We start from the raw sequence: 14,671 nt of genomic DNA, 5'->3' as shown, positions 1-14,671 counted from the left end.
CCCTTGTAATGCTAGGCTGCTGCTGTGTTGTATCGGGCTGGTTATAAAAATGGGGACACCACGTCGTTTTTTTTTTTAATTTAACAAATTTAACAATAGTCGGGTCCCCCACATTTTTAATAATCAGCCATAAACAAGGCCGCAGCAGTCTGGCATTCCCAGGCTAATAACACTGTGTTGTTTGTGGCTGGTTATGATAAATTGGGTGGAACACCATGTCTTTTTAAAAAAAAAAATAATAATAATTATTTAAAAAAATTACGTGGGGTCCCCCCCACTTTTATAACCAGCCAGATACAACACAGCAGCAGCAGCCTAGCATTACAAGGGTGGGAAGGTCCACTGTTTTTGGCCCTTCCCAGCCTCATAATACCAGCCTGCGGCCGCCCCAGAGCCCGACCATCACAACAGATGGTCGGGTACTGGATCGTACCTGGCTCTTCCCGGCACCCCTGGTGGTGGTGGGTACCGGGGTAATAATGGTGGTTAGTGTTAGCCTCTGCACCGGCTAACACTAAGCCTCGCCTTAGTAATGGATGTTGACAGCGGCCATTACTAAAGTGGTAGTAATAAAATTTGAAAAGACAAAGATATAGATAAAATATTTTATTGAAATAAAGCACCCCCAACACAAGCCTCATTAACCATTTTATTGTAGAAAAAAAACCAGTCATCGAAGTAGTCCTCGTAACCGACGTAGTCCAAACACCAAACCTGTAAAAAAAAAAAAAATGAAATAAAACATGTCGTAGGCTTAGATTCAGTTTAATGTGTGATACTGACTGTTATACCATGTATAGAAGCCTGCCGCGAAGTTGACTTAGATACAGGGTGCCAGCAGACAGTATCATACATGGCCATACAGACATATATACAAACAAACATACATGCAAACATACATATATACAAACAAGCATGCACATATATACATGCAAACATACACACATATATACATACATACATGCAAACTATCATACATACATGCATACACACACACATGAAAACATACATACAAACAAACATGCAAAGATACATACATACAAGCATGCACAAATATACATGCAAACATAATTACATACATGCACATATATATAAACATACATGATAACATACATACATACATACATACATGACAACATACATACATGCAAACATACATACAAACATACATGCAAACATACATACATGCAAACATACACACATACATGCAATTATACATACAAACATGCACATATATACATACATGCCAACATACATGCACATATATACATACATACATGACAACATACATACATACATACATGACAACATACATACATACATACATACATACATGCAAACATACATACATGCAAACATACATACAAACATACATTCATTCAAACATACATACATGCAAATATATACATGCAAATATACATACACATGTATACATACATGCCAACATACATGCAAACATACATGCATGCACATATATACATACATACATGACAACATACATACATGACTACATACATACATACATACATAGATACATGCAAACATACATTCATGCAAACAAACATACATACATGCAAACAAACATACATACATACATACATACATACAAATATATACATGCAAATATACACATACATGACAACATACATACATGCAAACATACATACATGCAAACATACACACATGCAAACATACATGCAAATATATACATGCAAATATACATACAAACATGAACATATATACATACATGCCAACATACATGCAAACATACATGCACATATATACATACATACATGACAACATACATACATGCAAACATACATACATGCAAACATACATGCAAATATATACATGCAAATATACATACAAACATGCACATATATACATACATGCCAACATACATGCAAACATACATGCACATATATACATACATACATACATGACAACATACATACATGCAAACATACACACATGCAAACATACATGCAAATATATACATGAAAATATACATACAAACATGCACATATCCAACATACATGCAAACATACATGCACATATATACATACATACATACATACATGACAACATACATACATGCCAACATACATACATACATACATACATACATGCCAACATACACACATGCCAAAAAAAAATAGTAATACGTTCATACTTACTTTCCTCCTGTCCAGCCTCCAGCGACGACGTTTCCTCCATGTCGCCGCTGCAGCCTGTGATTGGCTGCAGCGGCGAAAGGGATGAAACGTCATCGCTGGAGGCCGGACAGGAGGAAAGTAAGTACGAACGTATTATTTTTATTTTTTTATTACATTAAAATTTTATTTTCCGCGCGCCGAGCATGTACTGTCAAGGTTGCTGAAAGAGTTAGTGCAGCCCATTAACTCTATCAGCACCCTGGACAGTAGCATGCTCGGCGCACGGAAGTGACAGGTTCAGTCCGAACCAGTTCGGTCCGAATCAAACTTGTTTGTGAAATTCGGCGAACTAGCCGAACCGAACTTTTGAAAAGTTCGCTCATCTCTAATTGTGACATTCTTATGATTGTATTATGGATCTTGCTATTTTGTTAGGCATTTAGAGGACCAGTTGACAGAGTTTGTCTGATTGTGAACACGGTGTGTTAAAATGTATACATGTGAGAGGAAAGTGTGTGGTATAAAATAATTTAGTCATGTTTATACTGGAGATGGATAAGAATATTGATACAATGTATATGTATTATTGTACTTCTTTAGTTTAATTAATTAATTCATTAATTTATTTATTTGTTCCTTAGTATGTAGCAAGTGTTGAATTGAGTACAAATGGTACGTCCTTGGGTTAATTTCCTTAGAAATAGAGAATAATATTTATTATTTAATCCATTTGCCCTGGGCAAAAGTGCAGCACAAGACCATTCTATCCAATATATCCAATATATCTTTTACACGCTCTGATTTACACTCAAAATTAACATGTCCAATTTTAATTCTCCAAATAGTACTACAGGATTAAATAATAAATATTATTCTCTATTTCTAAGGAATAATGAAAGCATATAATATGACATGAACCCCTCGATACAAATCTGAAATGAACCCAAGGACGTACCATTTGTACTCAATTCAACACTTGCTACATACTAAGGAACAAATAAATAAATTAATTAATTAAACTAAAGAAGTACAATAATACATATACATTGTATCAATATTCTTATCCATCTCCAGTATAAACATGACTAAATTATTTTATACCACACACTTTCCTCTCACATGTATACATTTTAACACACCGTGTTCACAATCAGACAAACTCTGTCAACTGGTCCTCTCATCTGCCTAACAAAATAGCAAGATCCATGTTACAATCATAAGAATGTCACAATATAAGTTATATTTATAAAAAATATGTATCTTACCTGATCAGCGATGTCCGGCTATTGCCCTCAGATTCATCCAATTAGCTTCCCGGATGCAAAATGGGGAAGCGTTGCATCAGAACAATTACTTTGGACCGCAATCAATTCCACATGGCTGACCGGATACAAAATCTACCTGCACCAGTCAGAGTTTGACAGAAAGCCATGACTAAGGACGCAGACCACGTCTGAAACGCGTAGGCACCCGCCTCTCCCCTTCAAACTAGCCGTTTGGACTTTGAACTAACACAGAATGTCTATTTTAATCACCCTTTGTCGTCAATAAAACTTGGAAGAAGTTTCCAAATTTAACAGATCACCTGGTCTCAACGCTGGATCCTTCCTTTCTTCTCATTGCTATATCCATTACGTGTGCCGACACGAGGACCCGGGCACTAAAGACAGTGTGACGTCTACAATCAGGTGAGCTGGAGGATTCCTCCCTTTCTTCTAGTCCCTGATATACGTATAGCTATACTGCAAACTGATCCATTGTAGGTATGTAAGACTTAAAACATGAAACCTTTCAGGTCTTTGGTACAAAAGGGGAACATATGTACCATGTAACATATTAATATAGCATTCAGTAAAGCCATTAAGCATCAACAGTGACGACACATTGCCTTCGCCATAGTGGCTTTTCATATATACGAGGCAAGAACCCATGTGTTAGTATATGAGTTAATACCTAGTATCTATCTAATCAAGACATAAGAAAAAGGCATGTATGACGGTTATCTGAACCACGGAAAGCCGTGTTCATTATCCAGAGTATGCCAGAAAGAAGCAATATGTCAAAGATACAGCGTAGCGTCCATCTGATATATATACATATTGCAAGTTCAAGGATACATGTAGAGGGGAAAAAAAAACAGCAGGACGCATGGAATCACGCAGCCATCTTTAAAGTGGTCAGCATAGCATCAACGCAGAATGCGGCAGAGAGTCTCAGTTCCGCTCTGGTGACTCACCCTGTCATCGGCATCTTTTGGGGTTGCAAAGAAAAGTGACCAATCTCCATCCACAATACGTAGCCTTGCAGGATACGCCATGGAGTATGGGATTTGTAGATCGCTAAGCCTCCTTTTCACCGACATAAAAGTAGCGCGACTTTTCTGTAACTCCGCGCTGAAGTCAGGGAATATAGACACTGCAGCTCCATTGTATCTAATATCTTGCTTTTTGCGAGCCAGACGAAGGATCAAGTCCCGGTCGTTGCTATTCAATAAGCGTGCCAGCATAGATGTAGGGGGTGATCCCGGTCGTAAGGGTCGTGCCGGTACTCTATGAGCTCTCTCCACCTCGAAAGCAGTAGAGAACACTGCATCAGGAAACAGCTCATGCAGCCATGCAACTATAAAGGCGATAGAATCTTGACCTTACGCTTTTTTAGGCAATCCCAAAACTCTGATGTTATTTCGGCGCAGACGATTTTCCAAGTCGTCAGATTTCTGCTTCCATAATTCTGCAGCTTCTTCCAATGCTGTTAAGACCCTGGGTACAGGATCAATCCGATCTTCCAGGTCGGAAAGGCGTTCCTCAGCATGGGACATACGTTCCCTCATGGCCTGCATATCCTGCCTTATGAGGCCTATATCGATCATAACCCCTTCGCGCTCAGCGATGTACTATTCCGTCGCGCTGACCAACACGTTCGGGCTCAGCGACGGAATAGTATGTCGCAGGGAAAATGCATCGCCATTTTCCACCGGCGCGTGCACGAGCTGTGACAGCTGCTGTTTCCGACAGAAGGCTATCACAGCTCAATACGCCGGGACTTGTTGTGATGGTCCCACCTCCACGATCGCCACTATTGGTCAGTTAGTGAGTAACTGTCCAATAGGGGTGATCGGTCTCTTCACTTCCTCTCCCTGACATAACATCCTGCCGCTCCCGCCCTGAACGCCTCTGTTGGAGATAGTGAGGCGTTCAGAGCGGTTGTGAGAAAGAGAGAGAGAAGAGAAAGTAAAAAAAAGGTTAAAAAAAAGTCTAAAAAACTATTTTTTTCGGCATCCCACCTCACCCATCCACTACCCATTCCTGTACACTTCCTCCTTGGGTTCCGCCCACGTTTTTGGTCAGTGATCACCTATCACTGACCACTTCTTAGTCTTCAGGACCAATTTCTTGGTCCCTGGGGATTATTTTTTTCTTTTTTTTCTTTATAAAAAACATATAAAACAAACAAAAATATAAAAATAAAAAAATAAAAAGTACAGTTAATTTAGACAATTTAACTGGTTAGTTTAGTATTAGGGTTAGTTAGTGTCAGGGAACCGTCAAAAAGCGTAGTTCGGTATAGCGTCAGGGAATTTAGCGTCAGGAATCCGTCACCGTAGTTAGATCTAGCGTTAGGGGTCCATCACCGTAGTTAGGTTTAGCGTCAGGGAAGCTCGGAATAATCTAGATAGGTTTAGTGTCAGGCACCCGTCACCGTAGTTAGGTTTAGTGTTAGGGAAGCTCGGAATAATCTAGTTAGGTTTAGTGTCAGGGAATAGTCGTCGTAGTTAGATTTAGTCTCAGGGAAGTTCAAATAAAATCTAGTTAGGTTTAGTGTTAGGAACCCTCGCCCTAGTTAGGTTTAGTCTCAGGGAAGCCCACTCGTTCTATAGAAACAACAATTTTTTTTGGCTGGTTTAGGTAGCAGCCTATTGTTCCTAGTTAGGGAAGCAATCAAACATGTCCCAACGGACATTTAGTGCCGAAGAGGCATATTAATTTCTTGCCTCCGACACAGAGTCGTCGGATGGTGAGACTCTGTTTTATTTATCCACCTCCTCATCCAGTGATGAAGAAGAGGAACCCGCTAGGAGACGCCCCAGGACCACCACCACAGTTGAAGCCCCCGAGTGAGATGACCCCGCCGCAGTTCAAGCCCCCGAGCGAAGTGACCCCATTTGGACCCCCACACCAGACATTTATGAGCCCCAAATCCCAGAGTACACAGGCAGCTCAGGGATAAAATTTAATATGGCAGGGCTCACTGAAATTGACTTTTTCAAGTTCTTCACTGATGACTTTATAGATCTTATGGTCACCCAGACGAATTTATATGCCCAACAGTATATTACTAAGAACCCCACATAATTTTATGCCCAATCCCACAGGTGGACCCCTGTATATGCAGCAGAGTTGGGCAAGTTCTGGGGACTTCACTTGAACATGGGGCTTCTGAAAAAGCTGTCCATTAGGACCTACTGGAGCACGGACATCTTATACCACACCCCGATGTACAGTATGGCCAGGTCCAGGATGCGTTATGAGGCAATACTTTGCTTCCTACATTATACGGATAACCTTCAAATTTAGGATATATGAAGGGAAGGACAGTATTCAGCCACCAGAATGCCCCCCCTTACTGAGAATTAATGCATTAATTGTGTGGGATTTGGTGCACCCACTGCTGGACCAGGGTTACCACCTCTACCTGGATAATTTTTATACCAGTGTCCCACTCTTCAAGTGCCTCGCTTCCAAAAGTCCTGCGGCATGCGGCACTGTTAGAAAAAAATCTGAGAGGCCTCCCTAAGACTCTGCTTGGGCAAACACTCAGAAGGGGTGGGAGCAGGGCACATTCTAGCAGCAACATATTGTGTGTCAAGTACAAGGACAAGAGAGATGCCACACCAGTACCCATGTATCTGTACGAGGTACCAGTACAGAGACGCCCAAACCAGACTGCATCCTGGACTACAATAGGTGCATGGGAGGGGTGGACTTGTTAGATCAAGTCCTGAAACCCTACAGCGCCATGCGGAAAACGAGGGTGTGGTATAAGAAGCTGGCCGTGCACATCATACAGATGGCATTGTACAATGCGTACGTGCCACGTCGATGTGCAGGCCAGAGGGGAACTTTCCTGGAATTTCAAGAGGTGGTTATCAAGAACCTAATCTTTAGGGACCAAGAAGGGGGGGCACCCAGTACTTCTGGAAGCGGGGCCACACGCATCGTACCAGGGCAACACTTTCCAGGAGAAGTTCCCCACCTGGCAAGAAGGGAAAAAGTCAAAAGAGGTGCAGAGTCTGCTCAAAGTGAGGGATAAGGAAGGACACAACATACCAATTTGGACACGTGTCCCGAAAAACCAGGGCTCTGTATGAAAGATTGTTTTCGAATTTATCATGTTCGGATTTTTACTTTAGACCAAGTGGGCGTTGTACAGGGGAATGTATGACGCTGACCAATCAGTATCATGCAGAGATCGCAAGATTACGCGGTAAATGACAGGTTACAAAGAGATCACGCTTCCTCTGCTATAACTACCATAGAAACAGTAACGAAGTGCAGAGATTGTGAATAGACATCCCGTGGAATGTCTATTCACTGTCTAAACACTTCAGTATTGTTAATGTGTTAGTATAAGACAGCACATAAGGTTCTAACAGGGACTCGCAAGTCTGGGGATCCTTGTCGTGGATTGCGAGCTTGCGTCCTTTTGGCCAAAATGATTACCAATACCCCAGGTATTTTTCATTATTATGTATATTCGCTTCTCTTGGATACAGCCGGGTCTTTGATGCTGGGAGAGCATGGTGTGTTGTTGTTTGGCATAGCAAGCAGGGTAGCCCGCTCTATGAATTATCAAGGCGTCACAAATAGGCTTCTACCTGGCTATACACGTTGTGCCTCATGACGTACACACTATCCCTCCATGTTTCACTCACTTGCACCCCATTATCCATTTATTTCTATTGAGGCACTTTACTCATTACTGCCCCTTATATTTCACTTATAGTATTACACTTGCACACACACTATTCATTTATTATTTCTTACTACACATCCCATGCACCACACACCACTCCCCTCAAGACTAGTGGGAGTGGCTATTATTATTTAAAGCACCTGCTCGCCCTTTCATCAGCATTTCTGACCTGGCTGTGTCCATTTGTAAGTATGGCCTTTTTCGGTGTTTTTATCATCAGTGACATCTCAAGCGGCTGCAGTATCAGTTACATCATCGATTATCTCCTACTGCTTGGATAGACTGTCTGTATATACACTGGATATAGGCGTTACATGGGGCTGCTGTTTTATAAACATGGAAGAAAGATACATGTGTGATTATAGGGGCTACGACTAAGAACATGTAATGTATGAAACGTGTAATCTGTTACTAGATGGATTTTATACTGTTATACAGATGTAGCCATCTTTAACTTGACTCTGATAACTTGTTGAAGCGTGATACTTTCTTGATCCCACAGCACTCCGTGTTTCAAGGGTCCATGAGTAGGTTTCCACGCCAATGTATAAAACATGGGAACTCAGCACTCCAAGGTATTATGCAATAAGTGATATTTTATTTCAGATATAGCGAAAAGTAGTAATCCAAAAGTAATGGCGCAATTACCTTACAGCGACCGAGGTCACAAGCGCCGCATATCCTTATCTACGGTCATAATCCGTGTCTGAAGAAGGTCGAATGTATAGACCGAAACGTTAAAAACCTATTTTTGGATTACCACCTTTCGCTATATGTGAAATAAAATATCATTTGTTGCAGCGTGATATCACACAACAAAATCCATTGAAAAGTCATTGAAAAAGTCAAGATAAGGTCTCAAGCATGGCCGGCCTTAGCTATGTTCGACCAGTGCGGTCACACAGGGCTCCAGCCGCCACACTGCAAGAGGGGCGCCAGCGTGTGTGTTTATCCCCGCACTGTTGCAACTACCAGCGGGGATACACACACTAACTGCAGTCGCCTTTCCACCCGGGCGCTTCTTCACTTATTGGCCGTCGCTACCACTGTAGCAGCCATAGCGGCTGCTAGCGGTGACACCAGGCATGAGGGCGGTGGCGCCGCTAGCAGCTGCTGCGGCTGCTATAGCGGTAGCGACGGCACTATAGCAGAGCAGGGAGGTATCCCAGGACAGGAGTTTTCCCTGATGTCACTGTCCATATATGGACAGATGCATCAAGCAGCGCTCCAGGAGCGGAATCCCCGGCCACACGGGGTTTCCGCTCCTTCAGGGAGCTACAGTGGCGCTATCTCTACTGGAAGGGGGGGTTGCTATCTACACGGGGGCACTATAGCAGAGCATGGAGGTATCTCCCTGCTCTGCTGTCTACTAGCGACACTGTAGCTCCCTGAAGGAGCGGAATCCCCGTGTGGCCGGGGATTCCGCTCCTGGAGCGCTGCTTGATGTTTCTGTCCATATATGAACAGTGACATCAGGGGAAACTCCTGAAGCAGAATCCCCGGTCACAGCATTGCAGACTCTATGACCGGGGAGTCCACTCCAGGAGAAGCCAATGACGTCATGGACACAGAAGACAGGAGCTTCTCCTTGATTGGAATCGATGGTCATAGCGTCTGCAAGGAGGATGTGGGACAGCGATGTCTTAGTTGAATGCATTCATGACCAATCTAAATGAGAATACATTAACCCGTTAGTGACCGCCCCATAGTGTTTTTACGTCGGTCACTATCAGGTTTTATTCCGACGCAATAGACTTTTTATGTCGCTGCATTGGAATAAGTAAACAGAGCAGGGAGCTGTCAAATCTCCCTGCTATCAGCTGCCAGAGGTAGCTGAGGGCTGGGGGGGGGGGGGGGCCCTGCTCGAACGTGTGAGATGGAAATTAGTATCGATCTAACCTGTTTAACCCTTCAGATGCGGTGCTCAATAGCGTGCACTGCATCTGAGTGGTTTTGGATAGAGGGAGGGAGCTCCCTCTCATCCCACTGACACCCGTCAATAAAATCGCCGAATGTCTGTGTCTCCGATGGCAGCCGAGGGGCCTAATAAGGGCCCCCAGGTCTGCCTGTAGTGTGCTAGATCATGCCTCTGGCATGACCTAGTAGATGCCTGTCCGTTTTACACGCACAAGCATAATACACTTCAATACAGAAGTATTGCAGTGTATTATAAATGTGATCGTAGGATCGCATAGTGAAGTCCCCTAGTGGGACTAGTAAAAAAGTGAAAACATTTTAATAAAAAGTGAAAAAAAAAAAGTGAAGGAAAAAAAATGAAAAACCCACTTTTCCCCTTTACAAACTGCTTTATTATTAACAAACAAAATAAAGTAAAAAAGTTACACATATTTGGTATCGACGCGTCCGTAACGACCCCAACTATAAACTTATTACATATTTTAACCCGCACGGTGAACGTCGTAAAAAATAAAATAAAAAAACCATGCAAAAATTGCTGTTATCTTTGAATCCAGCCTTAAAAAATATGTGATAAAAAGTGATCAAAAAGTTGCATCTACACCAAAATGGTACCAATGACAACTACAAGTCGTCGCAAAAAAAAGCCCTCCTACAATTGCATCGGCGAAAAAATAAAAATATGGAGACACAAAAAAACAATAATTTTGAACAAAAAGGGTTTTCACTGTGTAAAAGTAGTAAAACATACAAAAACGATACAAATTTGGTATCGTTGCTATTGTGTTATTTATACCACATGGTAAACGGCGTAAGTTTAGGATGCAAAAAAGTGTGGCGAATTTGCTGTTTTTTTTCTATTCCCCCCCAAAAAAGTTAATAAAAGTTAATAAATAAATTCTATGTACCCCAAAATGGTGCTATTAAAAATTACAACTTGTGCCGCAAAAAACAAGACCTTATACAGCTATCTCGACGCAAAAATAAAAAGGTTATAGCTCTTTGAATGAGACGATGGAAAAACGAAAAAAAAAGGCTTGGTTACTAAGGTCTAAAATAGGCCGGTCACTAAGGGGTTAAACCTGAAATTTACCCATAAATTCCACTGCAAACAAATAGAATTTCTAGATATTAAACTTGTCAAGGATATACATGGCTTTCTGCAAAGCGATGTGTATCGTAAGGAGACCTCGGTCAGATTATTGTTACACTCTTCTTCTTCCCATCCCCCACAGACTATTCAGGCAGTCCCCATTGGACAATTTCTGCGTATTAGGAGAATCTGTTCATCAGACAAATTGTTTGAAGAACAGGCAGAGGACTTAAAAAATCGTTTCCTCAACCGCGGATATAGTATGAGGTCCATTAAAAAGGCATATCACAGGGCGAAACACACTACTAGAGATGACCTGCTCTTTCCAAAGAAAAAGACAGACACACAAACACAGGTAAGGTTTATAACCAGCTACCACTCAAGGTGGTGACAAATGAGGGAAATTTTTAAACTATATTGGCCCATTTTATTGACAGACCCTACACTGGAGAGATTCATCACCAGACACCCAAGCATTACAGCAAGATGCTCTAAAAACCTGAGGAACCACCTGGTGAGGAGCCACTACGATCCAATCAAAACCAAGTATCCTTTTGGGACTAAGGGCCCGAAATGGGGCTGTAATCCTTGTGGACACTGCATTGCATGTCCAAATATAGAGAAGGCATCAACATTCACGAATGCCTCAGGTACAAAAATATACTACATCACCCATTCAATAACCTGCACCACAAAAGCTGTAGTGTATTATGCGGTATGTCCCTGTCCCAAAATCTATGTTGGCCTTACATCCAGAGAATTGAAGGTCCGAGTAAGGGAACATATGTCCGACATCAAGCGAGCGACAGAAGTGGACAATTTGGAAGGTCTCAAACCAGTAGCCCGACATTTCAGGTTACATCATTCCTGTGATCCATCTCAATTAAAGGTGAGAGGGATTGACCACATCATATCGGGTATGAGGGGAGGTGCTGTTAAACAAAAGCTGGCACAATGAGAGACTCGTTGGATATGGACCCTTGGGGCAATGTATCCACATGGCTTGAATGAATCTCTGAGCTTCGCTCCGTTTCTATAACCATTGACTCCTAGAGGGGCCTGGTTTTTTAATCGTTCCATGTATTGTATATTTAATATTGTTGATTAACCTCTCCCTGTCTTCCTTTTCCCTTTACAGGACTGGTTACATATAGCCCTATAAAGGATTTACTGAGTGGACTCAATAGGAAGAACGCAGGAAGAAACCGGTCACTATTTGAATACTGCGACCGTATACGGACGCGTCCTTTGCTTCAATATTCTTGTTTCTCCCAAAGCAGTCATACATATATGAGTGATATACTTATTAATTTTGTATCATATTAGTGTTTTGGTTCTTGCCCTCTCTTCCCAACCTTTTCCCAGCTCTCCTCCCTGCCCTTCCCATTTCCTTTCCACCCTCCTTTCTTTTCTTTTCCTTTTTTCCGTTTCCCACACCATGCATGTAATTCATACTCACGTTGTTATATATACGAACATGTCGTTTGCATTTTTTATTTACAGAGCACATATGTGTTTTCGTTTCAATAGTTTTTATTGTTTTTTTTTCACATAAACCATGAAACATAAACATATTATGCATAAAGTATATAGAGTTCAGTTACATATATCTCAGTAAAGCAAAGGATAGCGATATCAAGCACATACACTACCGTTCAAAAGTTTGGGGTCACCCAGACAATTTTGTGTTTTCCATGAAAACTCACACTTATATTAATCAAATGAGTTGCAAAATGACTAGAAAATATAGTCAAGACATTGACAAGGTTAGAAATAATGATTTTTATTTGAAATAATAATTTTCTCCTTCAAACTTTGCTTTCGTCAAAGAATGCTCCATTTGCAGCAATTATAGCATTGCAGGGCTTTGGCATTCTAGCTGTTAATTTGCTGAGGTAATCGGGAGAAATTTCACCCCATGCTTCCAGAAGCCCCTCCACAAGTTGGATTGGCTTGATGGGCACTTCTTGCGTACCATACAGTCAAGCTGCTCCCACAACAGCTCTATGGGGTTGAGATCTGGTTACTGCGCTGGCCACTCCATTACAGATAGAATACCAGCTGCCTGCTTCTTCCCTAAATAGTTCTTGCATAATTTGGAGGTGTGCTTTGGGTCATTGTCCAGTTGTAGGAAATTGAAATTGGCTCCAATCAAGCGCTGTCCACAGGGTATGGCATGGCGTTGCAAAATGGAGTGATAGCCTTCCTTATTCAAAATCCATTTTACCTTGCACAAATCTCCCACTTTACCAGCACCAAAGCAACCCCAGACCATCACATTACCTCCACCATGCTTGACAGATGGCGTCGGGCACTCTTCCAGCATCTTTACAGTTGTTCTGTGTCTCACAAATGTTCTTCTGTGTGATCCAAACACCTCAAACTTCGATTCGTCTGTCCATAATACTTTTTTCCAATCTTCCTCAGTCCAATGTCTGTGTGATTTTGCCCATATTAATCTTTTCCTTTTATTAGCCAGTCTCAGATATGGCTTTTTCTTTGCCACTCTGCCCTGAAGGCCAGCATCCCGGAGTCGCCTCTTCACTGTAGACGTTGACACTGGCGTTTTGCGGGTACTATTTAATGAAGCTGCCAGTTGAGGACCTGTGAGGCATCTATTTCTCAAACTAGAGACTCTAATGTACTTGTCTTGTTGCTCAGTTGTGCAGCGGGGCCTCCCACTTCTCTTTCTACTCTGGTTAGAGCCTGTGTGTGCTGTCCTCTGAAGGGAGTAGTACACACCGTTGTAGGAAATCTTCATTTTCTAGGCAATTTCTCGCATGGAATAGCCTTCATTTCTAAGAACAAGAATAGACTGTCGAGTTTCGCATGAAAGCTCTCTTTTTCTAGCCATTTTGAGAGTTTAATCGAACCCACAAATGTAATGCTCTGGATTTTCAACTAGCTCAAAGGAAGGTCAGTTTTATAGCACCTCTAAACAGCAAAACTGTTTACAGCGGTGCTAACATAATTGCACAAGGGTTTTCAAGTGTTTTCTAATCATCCATTAGCCTTCTAACACAGTTAGCAAACACAATGTACAATTAGAACACTGGAGTGATGGTTGCTGGAAATGGGCCTCTATACACCTATGTAGATATTGCATTAAAAACTAGACGTTTGCAGCTAGAATATTTATTTAGCACATTAACAATGTATAGAGTGTATTTCTGATTAATATAATGTTATCTTCATTGAAAAAAACGGTGCTTTTCTTTAAAAAATAAGGAAATTTCTAAGTGACCCTAAACTTTTGAACAGTAGTGTATGTGTTTTCATGCCACATCTCATTTTTATATATACACATATATAAAATTGTTCACATTGAACAGATATACACTCCACGGATTATGATCCTCTTTCTGGTTCTACATATGTTCCCTCCATACACACATTTACTTCTATCCCATCCATAGAGTGTTTACCAATATATCCATTCACTCACATGCTCCCGAACCCCCCCTCCCTCTGTCTTCTTTCTTTTGTCGGTTGTCTTTTTCATTCATCTTTCACTTGTTTATTGTTTGATTTT

Source organism: Rhinoderma darwinii, chromosome 4 (assembly GCF_050947455.1).
Source record: "Rhinoderma darwinii isolate aRhiDar2 chromosome 4, aRhiDar2.hap1, whole genome shotgun sequence".
Classification (NCBI taxonomy): Eukaryota; Metazoa; Chordata; class Amphibia; order Anura; family Rhinodermatidae; genus Rhinoderma; species Rhinoderma darwinii.
The sequence above is the reverse complement of the archived record's forward strand: the minus strand, read 5'-3'. Positions refer to the sequence as shown.